The sequence below is a fragment of the Pipistrellus kuhlii genome, unplaced genomic scaffold, assembly GCF_014108245.1.
Source record: "Pipistrellus kuhlii isolate mPipKuh1 unplaced genomic scaffold, mPipKuh1.p scaffold_m20_p_1, whole genome shotgun sequence".
Taxonomy (NCBI): domain Eukaryota; kingdom Metazoa; phylum Chordata; class Mammalia; order Chiroptera; family Vespertilionidae; genus Pipistrellus; species Pipistrellus kuhlii.
The window spans coordinates 99,568,730-99,593,130 of record NW_023425404.1 but is presented as its reverse complement, the minus strand read 5'-3'; the positions used below and the strand labels follow the sequence as shown (position 1 = coordinate 99,593,130).

General features: G+C 36.9%; 1 long non-coding RNA gene and 1 other non-coding gene across 2 annotated transcripts; one reads left to right on the top strand and one right to left on the bottom strand.

Annotated features, from left to right (window-relative positions):
- Positions 1 to 4,622: 4,622 nt before the first annotated feature.
- Positions 4,623 to 4,748, bottom strand: LOC118710793. The gene has a single exon (XR_004985531.1). It is a non-coding gene; the product is annotated as a U6atac minor spliceosomal RNA (small nuclear RNA).
- Positions 4,628 to 17,703, top strand: LOC123651618. Its single transcript, XR_006740472.1, has 3 exons — positions 4,628 to 4,708; positions 15,276 to 15,284; positions 17,693 to 17,703. It is a non-coding gene; the product is annotated as an uncharacterized LOC123651618 (long non-coding RNA).
- The last annotated feature ends 6,698 nt before the right edge of the window (positions 17,704 to 24,401 follow it).

Genomic DNA, 24,401 nt, shown 5'->3' with positions numbered 1-24,401 from the left:
GCACCCATACGTTTTTCTTTTAATTATGCACAATGCCAACCAACATAGTTGACTTGCTGCAATAACTGAAAACAAATTTTCATTCTTGGTAAACTCTGTGCTCTCCTAGATTCTGAGTCCCTGAGGACAGACACCACATTTTTGTTTGCCCTAACACCACCTAGCAAAATATTTTCCTTGCTCCAGTCACTCAACAAATTCTCAGCTTGTTATGATTTTCTCTTCTCTTACTTTCTTGTTAAAATTAAGTTTCCAAAGGCAATATCAACTGTTAGAATAGTTTGAAAGTGAAGAAAGTCAGCTAACCTGGCAAAAAGGAGTATCTGTCACCATTTCAGGGAATGTGTAAACACATATACTCAAATTGATTAACCTACCTACTAGGATCAAGATCGTACTATCTACTTATTGCAAAATATATATAATTATACAAAAATAACTTTTAGGAATAAAAAACACATGGCACAAGTGTGCTAGAGATAAACACTAAGAAGTTTCAAAAGAAAAAAAATAACTCTATGCCAGAATTGTAAGAAAAGTCTTTATGGAAGAGAAAGATCTATAGTAAATCAAAACGGCAAAGAGAGTTTCAAACAGACAAAATGTGAAGAAGATATCAATAAGAGTATGAAAACTATAGAAAGTATACCCTTCACAAAAATTAACTCTAAATGGATCAGAGACCTAAATGTAAAACACAAAACTATAAAACTCCTAGAAGAAAACATAGTGAAAAACCTAGATGACCTTGACTATGTTGATGCTTTTTAAATATACAATATAAAATAAATGATCCATGAAAAAAAATAATTGATAAGCTTGGCTTCATTAAAATAAAAACTTCTGCTTTTCAAAAGAGAATATCAAAAGAATTAAAAAGCAAGTCACAGACTTGGAGAAAGATTTTCAAAAGACACATCTAATAAAGGACTGTTATCCAAAAAACACAAAGAACTCTTAAAGCTCAACAACAGGGAAACAAAAAACATGATTAAAAAATGAGCCAATGTGTACATGTACTACAGCTTTTTTATCTACTCAACTACTGCTGAGCAATATTAGTTGGCCATATAAAAGAGGAAATCTTACCTTATCTGACAGCATGGATGGGCCTGGAGTGTATTATGCTAAGTGAAATAAGCCAGTCAGAAAAAGATAAGTACCAAGTATCATATAATTTTACTTATAAATGTAATATAGTGAACAAAATAACTAACATTATGCTCTGACTGGTATGGCTCAGTTGGGAGCATCATCCCATATACCAAGAAGTCATTGGTTTGATTCCCAGTCAGATCACATGCCCATGTTGCCGGTTCAATCCCCAGTAGGGAGCATGGGAAGTAGCAATGTATGTTTCTTTCTCTCTCCCTCTCCTTCCCATTCTCCCTCTAAAAAAGTCAATTTAAAAGAAACATATTTTAAACTACCAAAATAGAAACAGACTCAAAGATACACAGAACAGATTAACAATTATCAGAGAGGAAGGGGTTGGGAGCTGGGTAAAAAGGTGAAGAGATTAAACACAGAAAAAATAGGCACAGACAACAGTATGAATAGGGGGTGGAGAGAAATAGAATATGGAAAAGGGAGGATAAATGGTGATAGAAGGAAACTTGATTTGAGGTGGTGAACACAGAATACAGTATAAAAATGATGTATTATAGAATTGTATACCTGACACCCATAAAACTTTATTACCCACTGTCACCCCCAATAAATGCAATAAAATAAAATGACCAAAGCTCTTTTTTTTAATATATTTTATTGATTTTTTTGCCCCCCTCCTTCCCTCCCATACATACACTCCCTCCCCAGAGTTTTATGTCCATTGGTTGTACTTATATGCATGTACACAAGCCCTTCGGTTGATCTATTATCTCCCCCAGATCTTCCTCCCCTCCCCACTGTAATTTGACAGTCTGCCTGTTGCTTTACTGTCTCTATATCTGTCTCTTGGTTCATCAATTTATAATGTTCGTTATCATCCACAAATGAGTGAGGTCATGTGGTGTTTCTCTTTCATTGATTGGCTTATTTCACTCAGCATGATGTTCTCCAATTCCATCCAGGTTGCTGCAAATGATGAGAATTCCTTCTTTTTTATGGCAGCATAGTATTCCATTGAGTAGATGTACCATAGTTTTTGGATCCAATCATCTGCAGATGGGCACCTAGGCTGTTTCCAAATTCTGGCTATTGTAGATTGTGCTGCTATGAACATGGGGGTGCATATATCCTTTCTGATTGGTGTTTCTAGTTTCTTGGGATATATTCCTAGAAGTGGGATTACTGGGTCAAATGGGAGTTCCATTTTCAGTTTTTTGAGGAAACTCCACACTGTTCTCCACAGTGGTTGCACCAGTCTGCATTCCCACCAGCAGTGCACGAGGGTTCCTTTTTCTCCGCAACCTCGCCAACACTTGTCGTTTGTTGATTTGTTGATGTTGGCCATTCTGACAGGAGTGAGATGGTACCGCATTGTTGTTTTGATTTGCACCTCTCGGACAATTAGTGACTTTGAGCATGTTTTCATGTGCCTTTTGGCCTTCCTTCTGTCTTCTTTTGAAAATATTCTATTTAGGTCCATTGCCCATTTTTTAATTGGATCATTCATCTTCCTTTTTTTTAGTTGTATAAGCTGTCTGTAAATGTTGGAGATTAAACCTTTATCAGTGGTAACATTTGCAAATATGTTCTCCCACACAGTGGGCTTTCTTGTTATTTTGTTGATGGTTTCTTTTGCCGTAAAAAAGCTTTTTATTTTGATGTAGTCCCATTTGTTTATTTTCTCTTTAGCTTCCATTGCCCTAGGGGCAGTATCAGTGAAGAAGTTCTTCTGGCATACGTCTGAGATTTTGCTGCCTATGGATGCTTCTAGTATTTTTATGGTTTCCCGTCTGATGTTTAAGTCCTGTATCCATTTTGAGTTTATTTTTGTGAATGGTGTAAGTTGGTGATCTAGTTTCATTCTTTTGCATGTGTCTGTCCAAATTTCCCAACACCATTTATTGAAGAAACTGTCTTAACTCCATTGTATATTCGTGCCTCCTTTGTCAAATATTAATTGAGCATATTGATTTGGGTTGATATCTGGGTTCTCAATTCTATTCCATTGATCTATATGTCTGTTCTTGTGCCAGTACCAGGCTGTTTTGAGAACAGTGGCTTTGTAATACAGTTTGAAGTCTGGTATTGAGATCCCTCCTACTTTACCCTTCTTTCTCAGGATTGCTGTGGCTATTCGGGGTTTTTTATTGTTCCAAATGAACTTTTGGAGAGTTCTTTCTAGGTCAGTGAAATATGCCGTTGGTATTTTAATGGGGAGTGCATTGAACCTATAGATTGCTTTAGGAAGTATGGACATTTTGATGATGTTGATCCTACCAATCTATGAACATGGTATGTTCTTCCATCTCCTTACATCTTCCTCTATCTCTTTTTTCAGTGTCATGTAGTTTTCCGCAAATAGGTCCTTTACTTCCTTAGTTAAATTTATTCCTAGGTATCTTAATTTTTTTGGTGCGATGGTAAATGGAATTGCTTTTTTAGCCTCTGTTTCTGTAGTTTCACTGTTGGTGTATAGGAATGCCATGGATTTCTTGGCATTAATTTTGTATCCTGCTACATTGCCAAATTCATTTATTAAGTCAATTAGTTTTTTAATGGAGTCTTTTGGGTTTTTTATGTACAATATCATGTCATCTGCAAATAAGGATAACTTTACTTCTTCTTTTCCAATTTGGATGCCTTTTATTTCCTCCTCTTGTCTAATTGCAATGGCTAGTACTTCCAGTACTATGTCAAACAGGAGTGGCGAGAGTGGGCAACCCTGTCTTGTTCCTGTTTGTAGAGGGAATGGTTTTAGTTTTTGCCCATTGAGTGTAATGTTGGCTGTGGGTTTATCATATATAGCTTTTATTATGTTGAGGTATGATCCTTGTACTCCCACCTTGTTAAGAGTTTTTATCAAGAAAGGGTGTTGAATTTTATCAAATGCTTTTTATGCATCAATTGATATGACTATATGATTTTTATCTTTCAATTTGTTTATGTGATGTATCACGTTTATTGATTTGCGGATATTGTACCATCCTTGCATTCCTGGAATAAATCCTACTTGGTCGTGGTGTATGATCTTTGTGATGCTCTGCTGGAGCCGATTTGCTAGGATTTTGTTGAGGATTTTGGCATCTATGTTCATGAGGGATATTGGCCTGTAATTCTCTTTCATTGAGTTATCTTTATCTGGTTTTGGTATTAGGGTGATGCTGGCTTCATAGAAGGAGTTTGGAAGTGTTCCTTCCTCTTGGATTTTTTGGAATAGTCTGAGGAGGATAGGTTTTAGTTCTTCCTTGAATGTTTGGTAAAACTCTCCTGTGAAGCCATCTGGCCCTGGGCTTTTGTTTGCTGGAAGCTTTTTGATGACTGTTTCAATTTCTTCCCAAGTCACTGGTCTATTGAGATTTTTAGATTCTTCCTGATTGAGTTTTGGAAGTTTGTATTTTTCTAGGAATATGTCCATTTCCTCCAGGTTGTTCAGTTTGTTGGAATAGAGTTGTTCGTAGTATTTTGTAACAATCCGTTGTAGTTCGGTGGGGTCTATTGTTATTTCACCTCTTTAAAAACAGTGGTTAGATGCCAAGAAGTAGGTGGCAATGCCTTAACTGTATGCGTGTTGTTAGGCCCGAGAGCCTCTTCCATCCTTGTCAAGGGGAGTGCTAACCTTCTCTCCTTTCATACAACACAATAAAATGACCAAGGCTCTTAATAGATACCTCACCAAAGAAGACATGCTGATAGCAAATGAGCTCCACAATATATGTTGCCAGAGAAATACAAATTAAAACAGCACTGAGATACCTCTATATGCCTATTAGAATGGCCAAAATCTAGAACACTGACAATACTAAATATGGGCTAGGATGTGAAGCAATAGGTGCTCTTATTGCTGGCAGAAATAAAAAATGATACAGCCACTTTGGAAGATAGTATGGTGGTTTCTTACAAAACTAAACATACTTTTACTATACAATCCAATAATCTTGCTCCTTGGTGTCTACCCAAAGGAGTTGAAAACTTATGTCAGCACAAAACCCAGCATGTATAGGTTTATAGAAACTTTTTTCATTATTGCCAAAACTTAGAAGTATCCAAAAGGTCTTTCAGTAGGTAAATGTATATAAAAACATTGATATATCAATACAAAGGAATATTATTCAGTGCTTGGGGGGGGGGGGTGAACTAAGATATGAAAATACATGGAGGAGCCCCAACAGGTTTGGCTCAGTGAATAGAAAGTTGGCTTGTGGACTGAAAGATCCCAGGTTCAATTCCAGTCAAGAGCATGTACCTTGGTTGCAGACTCTACCCCAGCCCTGGTAGGGGAAACATATGGAAGGCAACCAATCAATGTTTCTGTCTTTCTCTCCCTCCCCTCCACACTGTCTAAAAATCAGTGGAAAAATATCCTCGGGTAAGAATTAACAAAAAAATAAAGAAAATACATAGAGGAGCCTTAAATACATATTACTAAGTAAAAGAAACCAATCTGAAAAGGTGACACTGTGATTTCAACTGCATAAAATTCTGATAAAGGAGAAGTAAGAAGATAATAAAAAAAAATCAATGGTTACTGGGGCAGTTGCATGAGAGGAGATAGATGAATAATCAGAGCACAGATGATTTTTAGGGTGATTAAATACTCTGTACAATATTATGGATATACACTAAGTGGGCAGATTATTATGATCTCTAAGCACATAATAATCTGGATACTCAGTGTATATCTTATATAATAAAGAGGTAATATACAAATTGACCATCACTTAAACACACAAGATGGCTGCTCCCATGTAGACACAAGACGGCCCACAGGGGAGGCCAGTTGGGAGGAACAAGGCCTGCAGGGAGGGCAATTGTGGGGGGGGGGGGGGAACTAGGCCTACAGGGGAGGGCAGTTAGGGGTGACTAGGCTGGCAAAGGAGGGCAGTTAAGGGCAATCAGGCTGGCAGGCGAGCAGTTAGGTGTCAATCAGGTTGGCAGGGGAATGGTTAGGGGGTGATCAGGCTGGCAGGCAGAAGCGGGTAAGGGCAGGCAGGCAGGCTAGTGATTGGGACACAGCAGTCCTGGATTGTGAGAGGGATGTCTCAGACTGGAGAGGGTGCAGGCTGAGCTGAGGGACACACACACACACATACATACACACACACGTGCACAAATTTTGTACACTGGACCTCTAGTCCTATGTAATATAAAAGGCTAATATGCAAATTTTCCCCTTGACCAGGAGTTCGACCTGCAGGCATGCTGGCCAACTGCCTACGTCCCCTCCCCCTAGCCAGGCTGGCTGGACCCCACCCATGCATGAATTCATGCACTGGGCCTCTAATACACACACATACACACATACACACACACACACACACACACACACACACACACACACAAACTGAATGGCCAGATTATTATGTGTTCAGAGATCATAATAATCTGGACACTCAGTGTATGTCATTATACATTTGTTCAAAACCATAGACAGCATCAACAACAAACCCTGAAGTAAACTGTGGACTTGGGTGATAATGATGAGTCTATGTACATTCATTCTTGGGGGGTGGGGATGTACCATTCTGGTGAGTGATGTTAATAATGGGGCAAGTGACTCATGTTTGGGATCAGGGGTTATGGGAAATATCTGTACCTTCCCCTCAATTTTGCTGGAAACCTAAAATGCTCTTAAGAAAATAAAGTCTTAAAAGAAGAAAGAAAAAGTACAGACATATTTAGGGGATAATATGGAGGTCATTTCAAGTAGAGAAGAAATTTCATATAAAAGAGAGGCAGAAAATTCTACTTTTAACAACACTTTAAACTATTTCTTGGAAACTATCAAAATGGCAGCCTCTCATCCATCTCGTCCTGAATTATCAGAGGCCTTTAGGGTAAAAGTGGTCCCAAATTCCTTACTTGCCTCTCTGGGTTTCTATCTTCTCCCAAATCTTAGCTCCATAATTCTTCACATTACTTACTAGATTTGTGGTGTCTTTTTTGTTTGTTTTTTATTGAGGTGTAATTGGCATATAACATTATATTCTGTAGACTGTATAAGATAATGATTTAATATTTGTACATACTATGTAATGCAAAATGACCACCACATTAAACCTAGTTGGCATCAGCCAAGACTGGTTTGGCTCAGTGGATAGAGCGTCGGCTTGGGGACTGAGGGGACCCGGGTTCGATTCCGGTCAAGGGCATGTACCTTGGTTGCAGGCATATCCCTGGTGGGGAGTTTGCAGGAGGCAGCTGATCAATGACTCTCTCTCATCGATGTTTCTAGCTCTCTATCTCTCTCCCTTCCTCTCTGTACAAAATCAATAAAATATATTTATTTAAAAAAAAAAAACCTAGTTGGCATCAGCTGCCATACATAGATACAAATTTTTTCTTGTTATGACAACTTTTAAGATCTACTCTCTTATCAATTTCAAATATACAGTACAGCATCGTGATGTCTTTAAATATTTGTATAGAACTGGAGAGCAGGGGCAGCCTCTGTAATATTCCTTAATGGGAGAGCTGTTCCAAAGAACCAGGTTCTCCATTACTGCAACTAGAAGTCAAAAGAAAAACTTCTCAAAATTTCATTTTCCTAGTCTTTGTCCTCTCCTTCCTACAAATGGTAATTGTCCCCAAAGTCTCTTTCCCATTCATCCTGTAAACTTCCTAGGTAAACATTTTCAAATTTCAATGGACGGGCTAATTGTTCATACCTTATTTTCCCCTATCCACAGCTCTCTTTTCTGCATGAGGAAGCCTCTCTATTCTTTTAGTTCTCATTCTCAGCCATTACTTTGATCTTCACAAAAATAAGGACTATCTCTACTGGTAAGGTTTGTAGGAAGTTTTATTTCTTTACTTTTATCTCTATTTTTCTAAAGTTTTACAACGAACATGATATGTTAAAGTTACTATATTTAACATTGCAAGATTTCTTAGCAGATCACAGGACCATGTGATATTTCATACCTATGCATAAGTTGATATTTACCGCTGCCACAATCAATTCAGCAGATCTATTTATACAGGTGATTTCCCTGTTTCATTAGGACTCTAAAACTCTGCAGCTGCTTTCATGTGCGAAATAAATTCCCATGCAGGTATCCTTACTTAAATGACAGATTCACAATTCTGTTTCCAGACTTCCCTCTTAGCTTTTATTTTTACTCATCTGGCACGCATAGGTGGAAAATATGGAATTTTTTTCTTCTTTTCTTTTTTAATAGTGTAATGGAGATAATATTTTTGGAAATATTTTCAGATGTACTTTGATATCCTGTAAATCATACAGTCCCATGACTCACTGCCCAAGAAATGGCTGACATCAGCTAGAACAATGAAGTCATGCTCAGCTTTGACTGTCAAATTCAATTTTTTAAATTGCTAACACGAGAATGGTCTTGAAAGCTATACATTTTGAAAGAGAAAATGTATTGAAAGTGAAAGAGAAACATTCTATGAATTATTTAAGCTCATTAACATAGCAAGGGCTAGATCTCTGTCTCTGAGCCATGAATAGAAATAACTCAGGCTGTGACACAGTGATTGTCATTACCACACAGAAAGTAGGAAAGCCTGCACATTGAAATCTGTGGACTGCAGAAAGAAGGAAGACAGAAATACCAGCATACCTCATAGATATCGCAGTCTGTTCAAGACCACCATAGATAAGCGACTATTGCAAAAAAGGTGAGTTGTATTCTATTTGCTGGTGGAACATCTTGCTGTCAATTTGTAAAAAGCACAACACAATAAAATGAAGCACAATTACAAGAGATATGTCTTAGAGGGAGGCATCAACAAGTACACCTGCTATCAAATTTCAGGGAGAAAGTATATAATAGACATTAAGGTATCTTGTGCAATATGCCCCATTTGGAAATCTCGGATGAGCCGACGATGGCCCCACATCAGTGCAGGAGGTGCTGCATTGACACAATATAAGTGATCTGCATAAGCAGGTATAGATGAGCTGGAGTGAACACTCCTTAGCCTCCCTTGGCTGCTAGGTGATAAAACAGGCCCTCAAAATTACTGCAAGTCCATGGGAAAGAGATGAGCTGAGGACCTGTAGTGCTCTCATGGAACCACATTGGTTATGGGCAAAATGACTCCTCCAGAGGTTGTGAGCTGGATAGCCATGGGCTGTGGGAGGGAGGAGAGCATGTCTCAAACTAAGAAATGCCTGCAGCTTAGGCTCTGACTAATACAAGAAAATAAAATGCAAACATCAGCAGACCTCAGCCCAAGAGACCAAGAACGCTACCATGATGGATTTAGTGCAGTAGAGAACAAAGAAGCACAAAGGGAAGCAGAGGACCTATTGGCACTGCAAGGTCATGTCCCATATAGCCACATACCATTTTGGGGAAAACCAAGAGGATAGAAAGAAATCTAAGACAATCACCTAACACGTACCAAAAAAGTGAGATTCCTAAAGGTAGTATTTAAACTTGAAGAGACTCAGATTCAATTGACTGGAAAGTTATAGTTTGCTCCTTTTTACCCCCACCAGCAACCATGGAGTTCATGAGAAAAATTGTCTGTATAAAATAAACATTTCTTAAGCACAGAAGCAAATCTACTCATGTATGAACATTTGATTTATGACAAAGATGATACTGCAAAGCAGTAGGGAAAATATTCTTTTCAACTTATATAGCTAGTACAATTAGAATACCATATGGGGAAGAAATGAAACAATCCTTGCTCCATACATAAATATAAAGTTCAAGGGGCAAAACAAAATGTTTAGGAGACTATGCTGCCCAATATGGTAACCACTAGCCACATGTGACTATTAAACACTGGAAATTTTGAAATTGACTATTTGAGTCGATATATGATACAACTACAAAATACATACCAGAGTTTGAAGACTTAGTATGATTTTTAAAGTGTAAAAATATCTCACTGAATTTTTATATTGATTACATGATGAAATGTGATATTAAGAATATGTTGGGTAAAATAAAATAAATTATTAAAATTAAATTCACCAGATACCTTTTATTTTTTAAATGTGTAAAATTTTGCCCTAGCCAGCTTGACTCAGTGGATAGAGCTTTGACCTGCAGACTGAAGGTCCTCAGTTTTATTCTGGTCAGGGCATGTACTTCAGTTGCAGGCTCAATCCCAGTCCTGGTCAGGGCCCGGGCAGGAAGTAACCAACCAACATGTCTCTCTCACAGTGATGTTTCTCTCTATGTGTCTCTCCCACTTCCTTCTACTCTCTCTATAAGCCAATGGAAAAATATTTTCAGGTGAGTATTAGCAGCAAAAACAAAATAATAATTTTAAAATGTGGAAATTTTTAAGATATAAATGTAGCTTTTATATTTCTCTTAGGTATCTCTAGGTTAGAAGAAAATATTGGAGAATATCTTCTCATTTATTTAAGAAAAATATTTTTAAATTGCACAGAAAGTCACTGATCATAATGGAAAAGAACAATAAGTTAGACTACATTAAAATTAAAATTTCTATTCATCAAAATACACCATTAAGTAAAGTAAGTATAAACCATAGAGTGGAGAATATTTTTGCAACACAAAAAAATTAACAAAGGACACGACCCCTGCTTGATTTGAGAGCTGGCCCCAGGTAATCAGAAGCTGATCTTACCACACACCATCCTTGAAATGTACATTCTGCCTACCACTTTCACAGTAGGAGCCAGTTTCAATGACACAGTCTTGAGAGAGTAAGAAGTTATTGAGAACATATGGACAATATACCTAACTGAACCCTGTTAAGGCCTTTATGTAAACTTTAAAATTCTGTCAGATAGACAGATGTGGAAATCTACTTATCTTTTAATAAAAATTCAAAATATAATCATTTTATCACTCTATGTCCAGCTTGTTTTATGCTTGTTTGCCTACCCACAGAAAAGTGTGTGTGGGGGTGAGCATGTGTATATATGTTCATTGTGCGTGTATACGCACAGTGATGCATGAACAAAATAATTTTTCTCTGGTTTGATTGTTTGATAGTCTGATCAGTATCAGCTCTAGTTTCTTTCTTGGTCTGTGTGATTATGTAAAAATTATGTCAATACAGAACTTAGTATCATTTTTAGAAAAATTGTTACAAGATTACCCAGTGAGTTACAAAGGATAAAATCTGCATAAAATTATTCTATCACCATCAAAAAACTTAATCTTCTGGAAAAGATTAAGAACCAAATTTATTTATCTAACTCTTACTCTTTTAAGTTTCCAACGACATGATAGTAAAAAGAATACAAATGACAAAAATATACTGAGAGCACTAGTAATAGAAAAGATAACTTTCACTGAGCAGAGTAGAGATATTAATAATTTTTCTGGAAGGTGGAAAGAGAAAGCAGAAATCCATACAATTCAAAGCAAAGCCTGCTTTAGAGGTGGTGCCTGGTCCATCTAAGTAAGCCCCGAGACCCAAGAGCCAAGCTAGGACGTAGAGAGGATGGCAACAGGAAGAGGAGCAAAAACCTATAGCACTTATACATCTGCCTATACAATTACTCCTCTCCTGCTTACCCTATCTCCTCCCAAAAACTCTGGTCCTTTACCAAGAGATTTTGTGTTTATGTCTAGTCACAAGATATAACATTTGCTCTAAAGAAACTGATCTGGCTGGATGTTATATGTCAATTATACATATTTTTAAAAAGGATTAGAATACGATTCTATGCCAAATGGAACAATCAGATAATTTTAAAAATTACCTTGAAAAGCTAAAATACGTTTGCTGAATTTTTTAATCCAACAGAAGGGTTAGAGAGTACAATTGAAAAAATGGGAAGAAAAAATATGAGCCAAAAGAAGAGAGACAGACCAAAGCTTCTCCAATGTTAATGTTAAATCACCTGGAGATCATGTTAAAATGCCAGATCTAATTCCATGGATGTGGTTGAGATTCTGCATTTCTGACAAGCTCCCAAATGATACCATTGCTGCTGCTAACACAGGCCACATTTTGAGTAGTAAAGGCTTAGAAAGAGCATTCTAAAATTTTTTAAATAACAAGAAAGTCCTAAGAGTGAGGTCCAGTATCAGTCTCAAACCATCATTTAGCAGAGATAAAAAGGAACTTAGTGTGTCATCTCCTGAGTAGGGCTCAGTCCTCTTAACAGCATTCTCCCTCCTGTCTCTTTCCAGCTCCTCTAAGGCCACTGCATTCCCAGAAAAGGTTTGTTCGCCTCTTCAGATTTACCAAATATATATATGTAAACTTTTAAAAATTCAATATATATATTGATTAATTACAGAGAAAAAGGGAGAGGGAGAGAGATACAGAAACATTAGTGATGAGAGAGAATCATTGATCAGCCTGCACACCTCCTATTGGGGATAGAGCCCATAATCAGGCATGTGCCCTTACTGGAATCAAACTGTGACCTTCTGATTCAGAGGTTGATGCTCAATTGCTAGGCCATGCCGCCAGACCAAATTGTTTAATCTGCAGATCAAGTCAGAGAATCATAATTCACTGCAGTCTTGCTTAGGAAGGCAAAGTTTAATAATTACAGAATTAACACTAGGTCATAGTATTATTTATAAACCAGAAAGCAGTTTCTCACCAGACACTAAATCAGCCATGTCTTGATCTTGGACTTCTCCACTTCCAGAAATGTAAGAAATTAATTGCTGTTGTTCATTAAAAAAAAAAAAAAAAAAAAAAAAAAAAAAAAAAAAAGACTAGGTCATAGTAAACTGTACCAAATTACCTCTAATTTATAGTACAACTAGAAGTCCAGTGCATGAAATTTGTGCACTGGGGGAGGGGAGGTCCCTCAGCCCGGACTGCGTCCTACCGCATTGCTGCACTCGCCAACAGTGAGCCAGACTACATTGTGTGCATTGTTTGCTGTTTTTAAAGAACTTCTGAAGAGTCAAGACACGTTTCAGAATGGCTGGTGTAGCTCCGTGGTTGGATACTGATCCATGAACCAAGATGTTCCTGGTTTGATTCCTGGTCAAGGGAACATGTATGCAGGAGGCAGCCAATCGATGTGTCCCTCTCATCGATGTTTTCATCTCTCTATCTCTCTCCCTTTCTCTCTCTCTAGAAATTCAATAAAAACATATTTTTTAAAATAAAAACAAAACATTACATGCTTTAGCAAATGATACTTGAATATTCAGATAGCTGGTGAATCAAAAGGCTTGCTAACCTTGTTTTGCGAATTTAATTTTTTTGTTTAAAATGTTTATAACTTACTGATTGTTTCAGAGGTTAGAATTTATCCTTTGCTTGAAAACTCTTTATCACATTATAATTGTTAAACAAAATATAAAGAATTTCCAACTGAAAATATTGACTATTTTCTTTGTTCCATAAAGTAGAAACAACGGAATACTTTTGCAAATATAATTGAAGGAAACAATGATTGTTTATAAAACCACTTGAGAAAGAATGGAGCATTTATTCCAAAATATTATCTCTAAAAATATCCAAGATTTTTTTAAATGCCTCTTTTTTTTAAGGAAAATATCAACTCTGATCCTCAAAAAAGTTCCTGGCAACTCAGGAAGTAGAGTGTAGTTTTTTTCTGAAAATATTATTGCCGCAATACAATCCCACTCAGAAGAGACCCTGAAAGACAGTGGTGAGTGGAAATCCCTCCAGAGAGCTCAAATTGGTGAATGGGTTTTAATTAAAATACTGAGAAATTTGAATTCAGTGACAGGAAGTACCAGAAGGGCTGGAAGGTGCTGAAAATAAACTTCACCTCTATTACGGATTAAATGTTTATGTTCCCCTGAAATTCACATGGAACTTTAATCCCAATGTGACCACGGACCTTTGGGAACTGATTTGGTGTTCTTATAAAGAGAACCCAGAGAGCTCCTTCCACCATGTGGGGACACAGTGAAGAGCTGAGTATCTATGAACAAGAAAGTGGAACCTCTGCAGACAACAAGTGTGCTGGCACCTTGATCTTAGACTTCTCAGCCTCCAGAACTATGAGAAATAAGTGTTTGGCGTGTAAGTCACCCTGTTTTATTATAACAACCCAAACATACTAAGATACCATCTTTATCATTTCTCCCACAGCCACGCCAAACTATCTCAGCTGAGAACCACTGATCTAGAAATCTTCTTCAAAGGCTTTTGATTAGTCTATATATTTTCAGTATACTGTTGCTATCATCCCTTTATTTTCTCCTGGTCAGGTATTCTAATCTAGGTTTGCATTTTCCTTTTATTATTTTTTAATCTCCTGGTATAAATCTATTGTTTTATGTTTTTTGTTGTTCTCTTCTATCTCCTTACATTGACAATTGTAATAGTTTTATTTATCTTTTTTTAAATATATTTTATTGATTTTTTTTTTTTTACAGAGAGGAAGAGAGGGTGATAGAAACATTGATGAAAGAGAATCATTGATCAGCTGCCTCTTGCACACCCCCTACTGGGGATGTGCCCTCAACCAAGGTACATGCCCGTGACCAGAATCGGACCTGGGACCTTCCAGTCCGCAGGCTGATGCTCTATCCACTGAATCAAACCAGTTTTGGCTAATTTTCTGTATCTTATGTAATGGTCATTGAAAAACTGCATTCAGGATTATTTCTGTGCTATTGTCACCTTTAACTTTGGCCTCTAACCTGTCTTTAATAATTTTCATAATTTCTTCTGTCATCCACCTCATTTTTTGTTTTTTGTTTTTTGTTTTTTAATTTCACTTCAAAGATGTCACATAGGGTGTCAAACAAGAGTTCATTTTATCTTCCTATTTGTTTAATCTGCACGCAGAACACCAATGAAATCCTGCACTAGACTCTGAGGAAGAAAGCATAAAAATCATATAAGATATCAATTAAGATATGCAAATGGCATCATCTTAGTGGCTGAAAGTTGCAGTGATTAAAAATAACTTCTGGTGAAAGTAAAAGAAGAAAGGATCAAAGCAAAGCTCTATTTTTACATTATCAAAATTTGAACATGACTACAAAAGAATATACAACTTTAACATAGACAATGAAGACATTGAAATTGTTATAGATTTTTCTTACCTTAGTTCAGTCATCAAATCAAACGGAGACTACTGCCAAGAAATCAAAAGAAGGCTGAGACTTGGAAGGGCATCAATGGGAGAATTAGGAAAGGTCACCAAGAGCAAAAATGTGTCACTGGAGACCAAGGCTAAGTTCATCCTCATCCTCATATTTCAAATTACTATGTACAAATGTAAAAGTTGGACAATGAAAAAGAATAATGAGAAAAAAATTGTTTCATTTGAAATAGGGTATTGGAAGAGAGCTTTAGGAATACCCTGGACTCCTAGAAAGATGAATAAGTGGGTCCTGAAGCAAACTAATTCTAAAACATTGCTGGAGGAAAAAATGACAAAACCGAAGCTTTCCTTGCAGGCACATTATGAGCAGGCGGAGTTGTCTGGAAAAGACAATAATTCTGGGAAAAATAGAAGGCAGCAGAAAAAGAGGAAAGCCAAATATGAAATTAACTGACTCAGTTTTTAAAAAGCCATAGGCATGAGTCTCCAGCAGCTAAGTAGGGCTACTGAGGACATGATGGATAGCACTCATTCATAAGATTGCCAAGAAAGAAAGAAAAAGATTACCAAGAGTTTGAGTGGCTCATGGCACATAACACATATACAGGATATCTACATATAGCAAAGAGTACAACATTTAGTTTTAAAACACAATCCCTGCCCATAAAAAATCTCCATTACTCTAGTATCCAGCATTATCTATAAATACATCATTCTAGAAAGGCTAGTTTTCTGGATTGCGTTTTAAGGATTATACCTTCTAAATTATAAAGTGTAGTAGAGTGTAAACACATGTACACACATCCACACACACAAAGCCTGTTCTAACTTCTGATTTATAATTTTTGGCTAAGACTGCTGGAGTGAAAGATACAAAATCCCTGGCACTGTCATTGTTATCACCTCTGCTTCTGATCTCTCCCTCCTTTTTCTCCCTTTTTTTTTTTTCTCTTCCAAGCACCTGTCACTCTGTGACTCTCAGATTTCACATAGGAAAGTCTGCCTTTTACTAACATCCCTATCTTATAGAGCCCTCCTCACCTTCTGTTTACAATGAGAATGAACTAAACATCACCATATCATGGTTTCAGTTGTCCTTGTTCATTTGGAATATTTTTCCAAATGAAAGCACGTCCATTTTTAATATTTCTTACTTCTGGGCACAGTGCCATTCAGGTGTTTGGGGGAACCAGATAACCAAAGTTTACTGTAAACAAATGTAATGACTAAGTTTGTTTAACATAGTCCCAACAGTGATGAATTTGCAAGTCTGCTTTTATTAAGAATAGATATAAGAAATGATCTTCTGATGAATGTCTCACTTCTATAGAATCATTTTTCTTATGCACTGTTGCTATTCATGTTGCTAAGGCACTTTGATTTGCTCATTTATTTAATGAACGTTTGTCAAGTTTCTATTATCTTTGAAGCTCCTTGCTAAGCACTGGCAATATAAAGATAAGAAAGGTATGGTCCTTTTCCTCAAGGAACCCAGAAACAGGCAAATACACAACTAATTTTTATATGATTGCTGAATAGCATAGCAAAAACAAACACAAGATACAGTGGGAAAGGGAAGCAAAGATTTAATTCTGTCCGCTGGGATCTTGGATGTCTTGACATGAAAGGCAAGATCTGAGCTATATCTTAAACTTAAAGGATGGGTAGAAGTTTCACAGACAACTATCTATGAATAGGATAGTAAAAAAAAAAAAAAAAAAAAAAAAAAAAAAAGCTTCAAGTACCAAGGCATGGGAAGTACAATGTAACAATGTATCTAGAGGATTAGGTGTTTATAATTAAGTGAAAGAAAGAAATCTCAGAAGAAGTGCAAGAGCTTAATCCAGACTGACCTTGTATGCGATGCTAGAGAATGGTTTTTAAACTGAGTTGCTAAATGGAGAGCCACTGAAGAACTTTATGCACAAGAGTATCATAATCAGATCTGCAGTTCAAAAAAATCACTCAGATCACATTACAGGAAAAATTGAAGCAAGCTAACATGAGAAACTGGATGTCCAGCTGAGAGAAATAATAGAAGCCTAACTCTAGTAGTGGCCAGAGGGTGGGAGTAGAGGAGATAGACAAGAGAGACAGTCTTGTCATTGAGAACAATGACAGCAATGACTTCACTAGATTAAAGAAGGAGGGGCGGGGAAAGGGCTGGAGCTCAAAATGAAGAGCTTGTTTTGCAACTGTTGAAGTTAAGTAGCCTGTGGGATACCCTACTGGAGATAAACAGGAGATTGCTATATATCTGTTAGGATCTCAGGAGAAAGGTCAAGACAAAACAGGGCATATAGGTAGTAGTTTAGGTAAAACTCCCCCCTTGAATCACCACTTGTAATAAAAACGACACATAATAGTATCACACTTAGAAATTATGTGTGCATAAAAGCCCTGCCCACATGGACAGTAACATTAAGAAATATTCAGACTCATTAAGGCATTGGCTCTATCTTCTGATAAGACAACGCCATATAATCCTTCCAAGTGAAACCATATTATCCTTTATTTTTTCACCCTTTCTTTATTGATTAAGGTATTACTTACGTTACCCCCATCCCAGTCCTCCCCCACACCCGTGCCCTCACCCCCCTGGTATCTGTGTCCATTGGTTAGGCTTAGATGCCTGCATGCAATTCCTTTGGTTGATCTCTCCCCTTACCACCACCCTCCCCTACCTTCCCTCTGAGGTTTGAGCATCTGATTAATGCTCCTCTGTGTCTAGGTCTGTTTTTATTCATCAGTTTATGTTATTCATTATAACCCACAAATGAGGGAAATCATGTGATATTTATCTTTCGCTGACTGACTTATTTTGCTTAGCATAATGCTCTCCAGCTCCATCCATGCTGTTACAAATGATAGAAAAGTCTACCATTTTTACAGCAACATAATATTCCATTGTGTAGATATACCACTGCTGCTGATGTGCAATTAGGCTGTTTCCAAATCTTAGCTATTGTAAATTATGCTGCTATGAACATATGGATGCATATACCCTTTCTGATTGGTGTTTCTAGTTTCTTGGGACATACTCTTAGAAGTGGGATCACTGTGTCAAGTGGGAGTCCCATTTTCAGTTTTTTGAGGAAACTCCATACTGTTCTCCACAGTGGCTGCATCAGTCTGCATTCCCACCAGCAGGGCACAAGGGTTCCTTTTACTTCACATCCTTGCCAACACTTGTCATTTGCTGATTTATTGATGATAGCCATTCTGACAATTGTGAGATGGTACCTCATTATTGTTTTGACTTGCATCACTCCAATGATTAGTGGCTTTGACCATGTTTTAATATGTCTCTTGGCCTTCCTTAATTACTCCTTCAAAAAGTATCTATTTAGTTCCATTGCCCATTTTTTGATTGGGTTGTTTATCTTCCTTTTGTTTAGCTATCTGAGTTCCCTGTAAATGTCAGAGATTAAACCCTTATTGGAGATAACTATATGAAAGCTGCTAAATTTTGGGATAACTTGTAACAGCAATATGTAGTTCTCAGTCAATAATTGGTAAAACAGGGATTAGCAAACAGGTTTTTCTAATTGCTAAAGTATGTGCTCTTTCCACTATCCCCCGTGCCCACACTGCCTCTCCAATATTTACTTGAAAGTTTATTTATAGTGAGAGCTTACTTTTACCACCTCAGTTAATTCTAATAACAACTTTGACAGATTGATTTTATAATAATGGCATACAATGCAACACTTGGGCCATATTCTAAATCACTAAATCTAACTCACATTCAACAGGAAAATAACTTTAAAACAAACAAAAACAATATTTTGATATTACAAAGCTTTACATATACATAAAAAATATGGAATAAAGAGCACTTCAATCTGCCTATTCTCTCTATGACCACACTAATCTTTGCCTCCATCGCCTCTGGCCTGGGTCACTTCAGTGGCCTAACTGGTTCCTTGCTTCCATGTTCTTCCCCAATCTGTTTTTACATAACAGGAGGAGTGAAGTTTTAAAAATGTAAATCAAATCATATTACTCTCCTGTGTAAAATTCCTCCATGACTCTGTGTGACTCCTTTTCCTGGTTACACTTAAGATAGCCAAAGCAAAGTGAGTGGCACTAATCATTTGGTCATCCGGTTGGTGGTAATCCATTGCAACCCCAATACAATACAAACTACATGAGCACCTCTGTTTTTTCGCTTCCCACATTGGTCTTTTTCTATCCCATGAACTCGCAAACCCATCCTCAATCTGGTTTTAGAGTCTTTGCAATTTATAAGCCAAAGAAGAATATGATCTCAAAGGGATAAAAGATCAGCTCCTAGGTTTAAAAAATTATGGAATAAAGATTACAAACACTAAGAAATAAAGACAGGACACTGAACATTTTAGAATATAAGCCAGAATATAATTAAAGTTTATGAGACACTTTAATAAAACATTCCACACTAGTTATGAAAATAGAAGCATTCTGTATCTATAAATAACCTAAACAAAGCCAAGGTACTTCCTCCATCCCTAATAATTCTTCTAGCCAAATTGCATTAGATCAATAGGTCAGTTAATCTCTCTGTTCTGCTTTTATTCTGTCACACAGCACCTCAAATTCTCTCTTCTACTGAGTTGATAATTACCTTACTGTGTAGACAGTTTTATTATAAAAGGCATCACACATTCTCATTACACCAAACTCAGTGCTCAGATATTCAATCACCACAACTGAGAATCTGCCATTCAGATAAATGTGCTTACTAAGACCCCCATGCTCTCTTTTGCCTGTCTCTTTCTTTTTCTCCTTCTCTTGTTTTTGTTTTTTTTAACTTTATCAATCCTCTGCATTATGCACTCCTAATGTGCATATGCACACCCCACTAGACTCTGGTACTCTCTGTTCTCTCTACAATTCCTCTTTCCCTACTTTGCTCAACATAGGAAAACAATTTATTCCTCTCAGAAATTCCATGTTTCCCTAACAGTGGCACCAGAAAAACAATTCAAAAAAAAATCCTACTTATCTAGGAACTTTGAGACTAGTACTTAGGGATTATCTCCATGTCCTAGCTGGTTTGGCTCAATGGATAGAGTGTTGACCCATGGACTGAAAGTTCCCAGGTTCAATTTCAGTCAAGGCCACATACCTCAGTTGCAGGCTCCATCCCCAGCCTTGGTCCAGGTGCCTGCAGGAAGCAACCAATCGATGTGTCTAATTTACATTGATATTTTTCTCTCTCCATCTCTCCTTCTTCATTCCACTCCTTTTAAAAATCAATGAAAAAAATCCTCTGGTGAGGATTAACAACAACAACAAAAAATAATTGTCTTCATCTCAGCACCTATGTGGTAAAAAAGAAAATAACTACAGTGGACTTGCCTTCTCCTAGTTAGATTTTAAGTTTTTCTAATTTAAAATACAAAAGTCAAATATGGAGACCTGTATTAGAGACTATATATGCCATCTCTCAATAAATTTATCACAGTTTTCTTTCTATGGATAAATAACATTATTCATTTTAGTTTAACACCAGATGTAAGGGTTAGCTTATGTTTGGCATCCAAATTGTATTAATAAATCACTACAATTAAACACTGCAATTACAATTCCGTGCTATGAGGGGTATGAAAGGACTGAGAATACCCAAGGAAGAACAGCAGATTACCACCTCCCCTCTCACACTTATTTTTGGGTATCAGACACCCTATATAAAATTTTAAACTCAACCCTGACATTTAAATTTCTCTCTCTTCTCTCAGCTTTCTCTTGCTAAATTTGCCTAAATAAAATCCACATATGATGCGAATCCAAAACATAAATGAAATTCCATTACCTGCCCCAAATGAATGACAGCTACCTTGAGAAGGAGGGAAATCCCTTCTCCTTGTTTTTAGCCATAAACAGCCCCTGCATGTAACTTACTCAGGGTTGTAAGGGACGGCAATCAAGTCTGGAAATACAAATACAAAATAAATAGTTTATTGATATCATCTATACTAACAAAAGAGAAATATGAAAATTGATCATACCTCCGTGACACCCACCAGCCAATCAGGAGTGAGTATGAGAATTAACCCACCAAAGACAGTGGGTTAATTTGCAGATGCAGGCACGGAACGAAGACTGAAGACTGAAGACTGAAGACTGCAGAGGCTTAGCTTTTCTGCTGCAGCCAGAGCGAAGGCCTGGGTAACGGGTACCAGAGGAAAACAGGTGCCGGCAGCCAGAGCAAGGAAGGCCTGCTGCATGGATCTAGGTGGAACAGGCCTCTAGTGTTACAATAAAATAATATCTATTGATATATTCCCAAATGCTATGGCCACTCTATAATAAAATAGTCTTAACAGTTACAGTCTCTACTGTTTGAGAGTTCGTGAACTAAAATAAGCAAATAATTATTGTAGATAAATGCTTAAAAGTGGTGAGACTATTTAAATAAAATAATTTATTTCAAATTCATAACTAAAAATCTAAGGGTAAAGGTAAGATGTAGTATCCAGTTTTTTGAGGGGTAATGAGAAAAGAGATAGTAATATGTGGTATAATTTTTTTCTTAGTTCCTATTCTTAAAGTCATTTAGTAGCACTTGCCCAACCATTCAATAAATAAGAAATGTATATTTGCACCACTTCCCCATTACTTATAGATTTGGGGGTACAAACTTTTCTTTACAATACCAAGCTTCTGTCTGAAAAGTAAAAGTTAGATAAACTTCCTACCTGGTAATTTTAGCAACCCTCACCTTCTTGGAGTAAAAGCAATTAATTGAATGGTTGAAGGAAAACCTGCTAATTTCCAGGCCAACTAGATGTGTCAAGTTAGAAAGAGAGTGACTGTTCTCATCGATTTACTAGTAGATTGGACACCTGGTAAGCCCTTAAGAGGACCACATACAAGTCTTAGAGAAAAGCAATATGGGCTCAAAATGACCAGCCAGATATACACAGCATCATGAAAATTTCATTTTCTGCCAATAGTTTTGTAAACACTATAGGAATAGAAAATTAAAGGTTTAATTGCTGGACAGATGGGTACACATGCTGGGAAGTCATATAGCAGGCCGACACAAAATGGATGAACAATCTGATTTTCATAACACTGAACTTGAAGACACAGCATATTTCCTGCCTGAGCAATAAGGAATAGGCAAGACCCCTTTCTAATATTTTCCCATATAGTTAAATGTGTGTGTCTAGAGAATTTCCTTTCACAATTAGCTTGGCTGTGCTTGCCATGCCTCCTACCAGGATTCATTATCCACTCAGCTCCAGGTGCCTGAGGGAGGTGGGAGAGAAGGGCTGTGTCCACAAGGCCTTGATGTCTGCTATCTGTTAACCTTGTCTAACTATGGCAGCAGCTGAATTACATTTTTGCTCCTCTGGGCTATTTATATTTAACACAGGATTCAAGCAACGGTTCCCAAATCCTGGTCTAGCAAACATTAAGTATATAGTTTCCTCAGACCACACTACCTACAGTTATAATTTAGCAGAGGGGTGGAGCATTGATGTATACTTTCCAGAAAACTATATTTTAACAGGTATTTCCAATACACACATTTCCATGTAAAAATCGTTGCTAAGAAGATCAAAGAGCATCAGAACACAAAGTAATAAATCTCTAAAACTACAATTTAATACATGGGCAATGAAAGTAAAAATTTTGGAAGGGAAATCACACCTTAGCAGCTGTCTATCCACCTTTTTATGAAACCTAGCCAGGTTTGGCTGTTTTAAATTTCCATCTAGCCAACATCTAAACGCAGAAAATTTGAACAAAATGACTTTTCCAACCCCTACTTCAAGGATTATATGCAGTGATGAGCTGGTAAATGTTTAATAATCAGATCTCTGTGTGAAGATGTGTGATAAGCAATGTATGTGTGTGTATATAAGTATATGCTTATTTAAAATTTTTCTGATATAAAAATATGTAATACACAATTTACATATTATGACAAAATACAATATTCTTTATTATAAAGTCCATATACCTATAACTTTAGTGGGACTTGTTATTTTTTTGAAAATCTACTATCAAGTTTTATAATTCTATCTCCAACAAAAGCATTACAAAATGAGAATTTTAATATACACTTAATTACTATCCAATTCAATCAAGAATTCACCAATATCATTAATAAATTAGTGTAGTTGTGGCTCTAAGGTTGATAATTTTTTTTATGTTAACAAGTAAGACTAAAGTGAAATAAAAACAGACTATGCAGGAACTTCACTCACTCATCAACAATTTGAGCAACTTCTTGCAATTGAAAAATGGTTTAGTTTCTGACTACTGGAAGAAAAGCTTGTCATGCTTTTGTTATTTAATAATTAAAGACAAGATACACTTTCTTTAATCACCATTTAAGATATTCTCCATCACTTCTAAAATGTAAACAATCGACACATTAAATCAAGTCCTAACTTGTACCAGTTGCTGATTTCTATGGTGTAAGGAGCCCACACCTGGCTGATTTCAGGCTACCAACTGGACACCATGGAGGGCCAAGAGTGGAAGAGGTGGACAGTAGTGTCCCTTCCAACCAAACAATTGGTTAATGTGGCCTCAAGGGCACAGATCATGACTAAAAGTAATCAAAGAATTAGGAAGCAATGAGTTTTTGAGTATTTAGTACTTTTCATTCCTTTTTTATTTTTTAGTACTTTTATCTGAATGTAAGTTAATTGTAAGTTTATTTGATTTAATTTTAATAATGGTGTGTTTAACAAAAGATTCACAAAACTTCTGAAAATTTAACATCTGACTCAAAACATTTAGAACCACTATCATGTGTGACTTAACAATGTACAGGTGAGAAGAGGCAAGGCAAAACAGGTTAGAGAGCCCATGCTGTGGAAGGAGGAGAAGAGAGAGAGAGAGAGAGAGAGAGAGAGAGAGAGAGAGAGAGAGAGAGAGACTAAAATATGTAGAAAAACGTTATCTGCAACCTTCTCTCTCAAATATCCCCATTTCTTAATTATACTGGTGGCAATTCACCAACAGAATCCTCAACTGAAGGACAGAAATCAACCAGTTGATGATGGGCCATTGTCACTGGCCATGACACCTTTTCTAAAAACAATAGGCCAGTGGTTTTCTTTTCTTTTCTTTTAATAGTTTACTGATTTTTAGAGAGAGGAAGGAAGAAGAGAGAAACATCTATGTGGGAGCACAACGTTGATCAGGAAGTCAAGCCCATATCCAGGGCATGTGTCCTGACCTGGCGGGCTCAAACCAGCAATCTTTCAGTGCACAGGACAGTGCCCAACTCACTAAGCCACACTGGCCAGGGCTGAGCCAATGGTTTTCAACCCTGTTGCCTATCAGAATCAGCCATACTTTATTCTCTCTCTCTCTCTCTCTC